Below are 5,858 nucleotides of genomic sequence, written 5' to 3' on the forward strand. Positions count from 1 at the left end.
GAAGTTTGAAACGCTTCCTGGGTTTCTGCGCGTACTACCACCGCTAGAGTATACTAGAAGACCCTTTTAGTACACTCTACTGCCGCTTCATCGTCGATTTTTCCAAGGTTGCTGCTGATCTGAATCCCCTAACGGGCGATGATACACAGTTAGTGTGGGGCGCCGAACAACAGGAAGCTTTTGCGGAGCTGCGCAGATGACTACAAACAACCCCTGTTCTTGCGCACTTTCATGAAGACGCTGACATCGAAATCCACACAGACGCCAGCAATATCGGTTTCGGCGCTGTACTTAGCGTCGAAAAGGTCATCGCATATGCCAGCCGCACGCTCTCCCGCGCTGAGACAAACTATTCCACTACGGAAAAGGAATGCCTTGCAGTTGTGTGGGCCTGAAAGTTAGGCCTACCTCTGTGGCCGCTCGTTTAAGGTGGTCACCGACCATCATTTTTTGTGCTGGTTGACCAACCTCCGTGACCCATCGGGGCGCCTAGCACGATGGAGCTTTCGCCCCCAAGAATTTGAGTACGATATTGCGTATAAATCTGGCCGGAAGCACAAAGATGCCGACGCGCTGTTGCGCGCACACGTCGGTTTAATCGATGACAGCACGGGTGGCGAGAGCAGTGTTCTTGGACTGGTGAGTGCCTCAGATGTAAATACCCGACAGCGAGCTGACCCGGACCTTCGATTTGTCATTGAGCACCTGGAGGGTCACGCTGCCGATATCCCTCGCCAGTTTGCTGGGAACCTGTCTGCTTTCTATCTCTGGAATTGCTATCTGTTCAAGAAAAACACCAGCACTGTTTACCGAGCATACCTCATCGTAGTGCTGTCTGAGGTCCGTTTCGATATCCTTTTTGCTTGCCATGTTGAGCCCACCTTTGACCACTTGAGCTTTGTACGCACACTCGCCCGAGATCGTCAAGCTTATTATTTGCCTGAACTTGTTGACGCCATTCATCGCTACGCCAGACGCTGCCGTGAGGGCCAACGCCGAAAGGCGCCGCCTCTCAAGCCTGCGGATTTTATCCAACCTATTGAGCCTTCCCGGACGCCATTTCACGAAATCGGCATCGGCCTTCTGAGCCCACGTCCGCTGACATCGGCCTGTAACAAATCGATTATAGTCACAACCGACTATCTTACACGGTGTGCGGAAATCGAGGCGGTGCAGCGTGGCACGTCATCTGAGATCGCCAAGATGTTTATGCCGCAAATCGTATTGCGCCATGGTGCACCGATCCCAAGTCATCACCGATCGAGGAACGACGTTTACGGCACAACTTATGCACGACGTATTTGAGCTCAGCCACACCATCCAAGGCAAAACCTGCCTATCGCTCACAGACGAATGGCCTCACGAAGAGACTCAATAAAACGATCGCCGACATGATCCTAATGTCCATACACTGGCAGCACAAAACCTGGGACGAGATTCTCCAGAGGCTCTTTATTTTGCTTTCCTTTTGCAGGCCTCAGCATAATATATATGTGTACTTGGTACGGACAGAGGCATTTTATTTTCCTTCACTTTTGGGCTGCCATAATATATGTATATCACATATGTCTACAACACTACCATTCAACAGATGACGCGCTTTACACCATTTCGCCTGCTCTATACGGACGCGACATTCAGACGATGTTGGATTCCATGCTTCCGTGCTGCACTGGTGATCATCTGGTCACGCCAGACGCCGAACAGTTTGCTCAGCGCACCGAGGAAGCACGTCACCTTGCTCACATTCACGTTCAGCAACAGCAGGGCACGGATGCGCGTCGCTGCAACCTCCGTAATCGACCCGTCTCATACCAGCCTGGAGAGCAAATGTGGGTGTGGACACCGGTGCGCCGGCCCAGTTTGTCCGAAAAACTGATGTTGTGTTACTTTGGACCTTATGAAGTTCTGAGCCGTGTCGCGGAAGTGACATATGAAGTCTTTCCAGCTGGTACTGTGCAGCCCTGGCGCCGGCAACCATGCTCTGAGGTCGTGCACGTTGTCCGCATGAAGCCGTATTTCACGCGGTAATTTGCAGTGTGCTATGCGCTTGTTTCAGTGTGGTGGTGGTGACAAACGTTTAATGATTTAAAAAGGGTGGAGGTATGCATCAGCCGGATCTTTGAAGATCCGGCCCTTGCAGATACTAGGTAGGGTCCCTATTACGGGACCCCAATGGTGTCGGCCGCTGCCCGGGCGCGCTCGACCAAGGTCTTTTGAGCCTGCAGGTCATAGAAGCCGAGCAGGGTCACCCCAAGTTCTCCCAAGTGGGGTTAAGGTGAGGAGGTTTATCAGGGTTGGATGGGCAAGCCCACACCTTGTGGTAGATATTCGAAGACATCTCCGCACAGTGCGGATAACTGCCCGTGAAGGAAGGATTAAAATGTTTTAGTGCTGCCGGGCACAGCAGTGTTGGTATATAGACAGAGTAGAAGCCGCTCCTCCGTCTTAGATAGACCTTTACTCGACGAGGGTAAATGTTATGGCAAGATTGATAATAAAGAACAATGTCTTTAAAAGAATACGCGGGTTCGAATTCTAGATCTTGATCTAGGGGGCCGAGATGAAAGGCCTGGAAAGACAGCTCGCGGGCGGCGGCGTCAGCTGCCTCATTCCCCTCGAGACCCATACGAGCAGGCGCCCCTACTATTTTTTTGGTACGCGGGGTCCCCAGTGTAGGTGCGATTTTGAAGTAGACAGTAGGCTAAGTATGGTGCCCAGCTTTGCTCGAGGTTCCGACAGGCCCTTCGCGTTTCAGTGTCGCGTAGGGCACCTTACCCCGCCTCCGTTATCTGTTCTTGTGCTGATCCTTTTTCGCTTGCATCGTCCATCGCTCGCGACCAGTCTCTGCTTTCGTTTTTTTAGGAAGGGAAGTAATACCACCTAGTGTTTCTGATGTTCTTAGCTGGCACCTTGAAGATAAGGACGCTGAAGTCGGCTCGGGTGGCGCGGAACTCTGCCTGCTCGTACAGTCTAGACCTGTTGTCCGTGACAATACGGTTTACCCTGTTCCTGCTGCGTGGTACTATGAAGGCTAATGCCGATCCTGTTCAAGTACTTGCAGTCCAGTGGTGATATCAGAGAGGCTGACAGTTTTGAGCCTTGATGAGTTCGTCGATGGTATTGTGGATACCAATATTAAGGAGCCGGTCGGTAGACGCGGTGAGGGATAGCCCTAGCACCCGCTTGTAGGCCATGTGAAGTATGGTGTCGAGTTGCTTGGGGTTGGTCTTTCGTAGCTTGAGGTATGGGGTTACGTAGGTTGTGCGGCTGGCGACAAATTCCTGGATTAGTCGCAGCATGTAGTTTTCTCTCATACCATTCTTCTTAGTCTTTTATCATGTGAGATCATTCTACTTACTTGTTCACGTGTCGTCCGGAGCTGATCGCTGTCGTATTGACCGCGCTTTGTTGCTAATGCCGAGCATGCGAACGGTGTCTGCGTCGGGAATGGACGTATCATGGATCTTAATTTGGTTCGGTTCGTTGCTGCCACGGAGGCGCATGGCTAAAATTTCTGACTTGGTCGAAGGGCAGGTGAGCTCGCAGTCGCGACTGTTGTACTGGAGCAGCTGCCGCAACGAGCTGAGCAAAGAAAGGCTGAGATGAGTGTCACGTGCGACAAGACTGAGCCAGGCGCGGAAGGAGCTGGTCTTACCAACAACGTGCCTCCGAGATCGACGATCACCGGGATTCATTTGCTCCTTTGGTGAAAGAAGTATTCGTGCCATTCCTATCGCCTGATAGGACCACAAGTCAAACGCCGGTGATGGCAGCGCCGGTGCCAGCCCCGGTGGAGACAGCGCTCGTGGAAACAACCCTCCTACATCGAAGTGGAGAAATGTGGCATGGTCAACCTGAAAGCCAGCACGCAGAGCACTTTAATACCCCTGAACTCGGACCAGGCGACGCCGCCATGAACTCTATCATCAAAAATCAGCCAGGTGGGGCATAGCATGATGGACACGCTCGACGCGACCGCGGTGGCCATGTCAAAGGCGGTGCTACCGGACACAACGTTAGAGACGGACTTCGAAATCGACGACTGCTCCGGAGGCGACAAGGAGATGATACACACCCCCTTATGTCAGTCGCCCAGCAGTACCCCAGATGAAGTTGCAGCCACGGGACCCACAACAGAGACGGGCTGCTGCCATCGCAGAAAGGCAGCACATGGGTGGGTATACGACAACCTGCGCTACCAGAACCATTCGCCGCCGATGTACAACGCTCCTCAGCACCACACATCCTATCTTATGCACTGAAGAGAAACGTGGGCGCCCTATCTGGGAGCTTCCAACCTGAAGTCGGTGGTGCTACGACCATGGACGCCGATGACCCAGTGTCTGTTGTCATCACAGTACCCTGCCCCATCCGCCCTCTACGCAGCAGTCATCCTCGCCCACCTGATTTCACCCCTCAACTCGACGGCACTTCATGGACCTCTGACCCGAGCTGACCTGTTGCCGCTTGACCTTATAGGCTCCTTGGCAATAAGTATTTTCCGCCCTGCTCTTTTCCGTTTTTTATGACTAAGTGTCTGGGGGGCTGTAGCGACAAACGTGGCAGTACCAGACCTATGCCGAAGTAGCGGAGTCAGCTCCGCAACGAGAGAAAGAGAACGCTCTGAATTTTCGCTTTGGCCGGGCGATGCCACTGCTGCTTCTCCAGCTATTCGGAATAAGCGCGGACGCGATCGCCCCCGACTGCCAACCTCTACAATACTTTATTTACCCGCTGACATTATTTGGCGCTTTTATGTGACGCTATGCATGACGTTTGCACCTGTTGTCATCGAGTTTTTTGTTTTTGTTTTAATAGTTGAAGCTTTGCCTGTGGTTTGCTATGACGGTAACTAATTGATCAGCCGGTTCTCTAATCTTCCCTCGTTCTTGTTTTTGGCCTCAGGCATACGTGACTCAAGACTGCCTTTGGTCTCCCTGGTTTGATAAGATTATTGCAGTGTTCACAGTGATTGGGTTTCGTACTCTGCGAGTAATGGTCTTGCGTGATTTTGGAGCTTAAAATAAGTCGCTTTTTTTTTTTGTAAAAACCAGTTGACAAACTGCGCTAGTTCCGTTTTCCATGTGTATAGTTGTTTTCTTTGCGCTGATTCTCTCCATGGGGCAATGCAACAAACCAGCGCCAAGGAATGCCATGCGTCAGGAGCGAGCGTGTACCGCCCATCCCACGCTTGCAGGATCACTGCAAATAAGATGTGTCAAGAAAATAAACTTTCCACTCCACGGCACGAGCCCAGGCCTTGCTAGCAAAACCTATACAAAAGGCGCGCGATGTACCGTCCACAGCAGCAGCGTTCAGGCCTTCGCATTTCTCCAGTGCAGAGCCTTTAGTACTCTCGCAAGCCTATCTAAGCTCATGGTGTGTCTGCTGGGCATACCGCCGGGCGCGTCATCGGTAAATGTCGCTATTTGAAGATAAGCTAGAGACGGAAAATGATTGCTAGTTATAGTGATAAATAGAGGTTATATTAGATTGACAAGAGGTTATAATCAATAGAGGGGGGGGGGGGGGGATCCTGACATGTATATGTTGTCCTGATTGCATCCAGCAACTCCTCGTTTCCACCTTGGAATTTATGCTTGATCTTAATCTGGTCTAGTCTGGTCCGTCTCTTAGTGTTACTGGGATGAATGAGGTAGCGGAGGATAGCCCAGGTCTTGGGAAGGCTCATGTTGAAGCTCATCTCATCACACACCTCGACCCAGCTGCTTTCGGACAGCTCAATTTCCTTATTGAGGTTCGCAACCCCTCTTCTGAGATTTCTGTTCCATTTTTTTAGTTTTCCACTTTCCCTCCAATTCTCTCTTGGATTTAAGGAGATATAGGAGGTGTTT

Source organism: Amblyomma maculatum, chromosome 6, assembly GCF_055883805.1.
Source record: "Amblyomma maculatum isolate TAMU_Amacu chromosome 6, ASM5588380v1, whole genome shotgun sequence".
In the NCBI taxonomy this organism is placed as follows: domain Eukaryota; kingdom Metazoa; phylum Arthropoda; class Arachnida; order Ixodida; family Ixodidae; genus Amblyomma; species Amblyomma maculatum.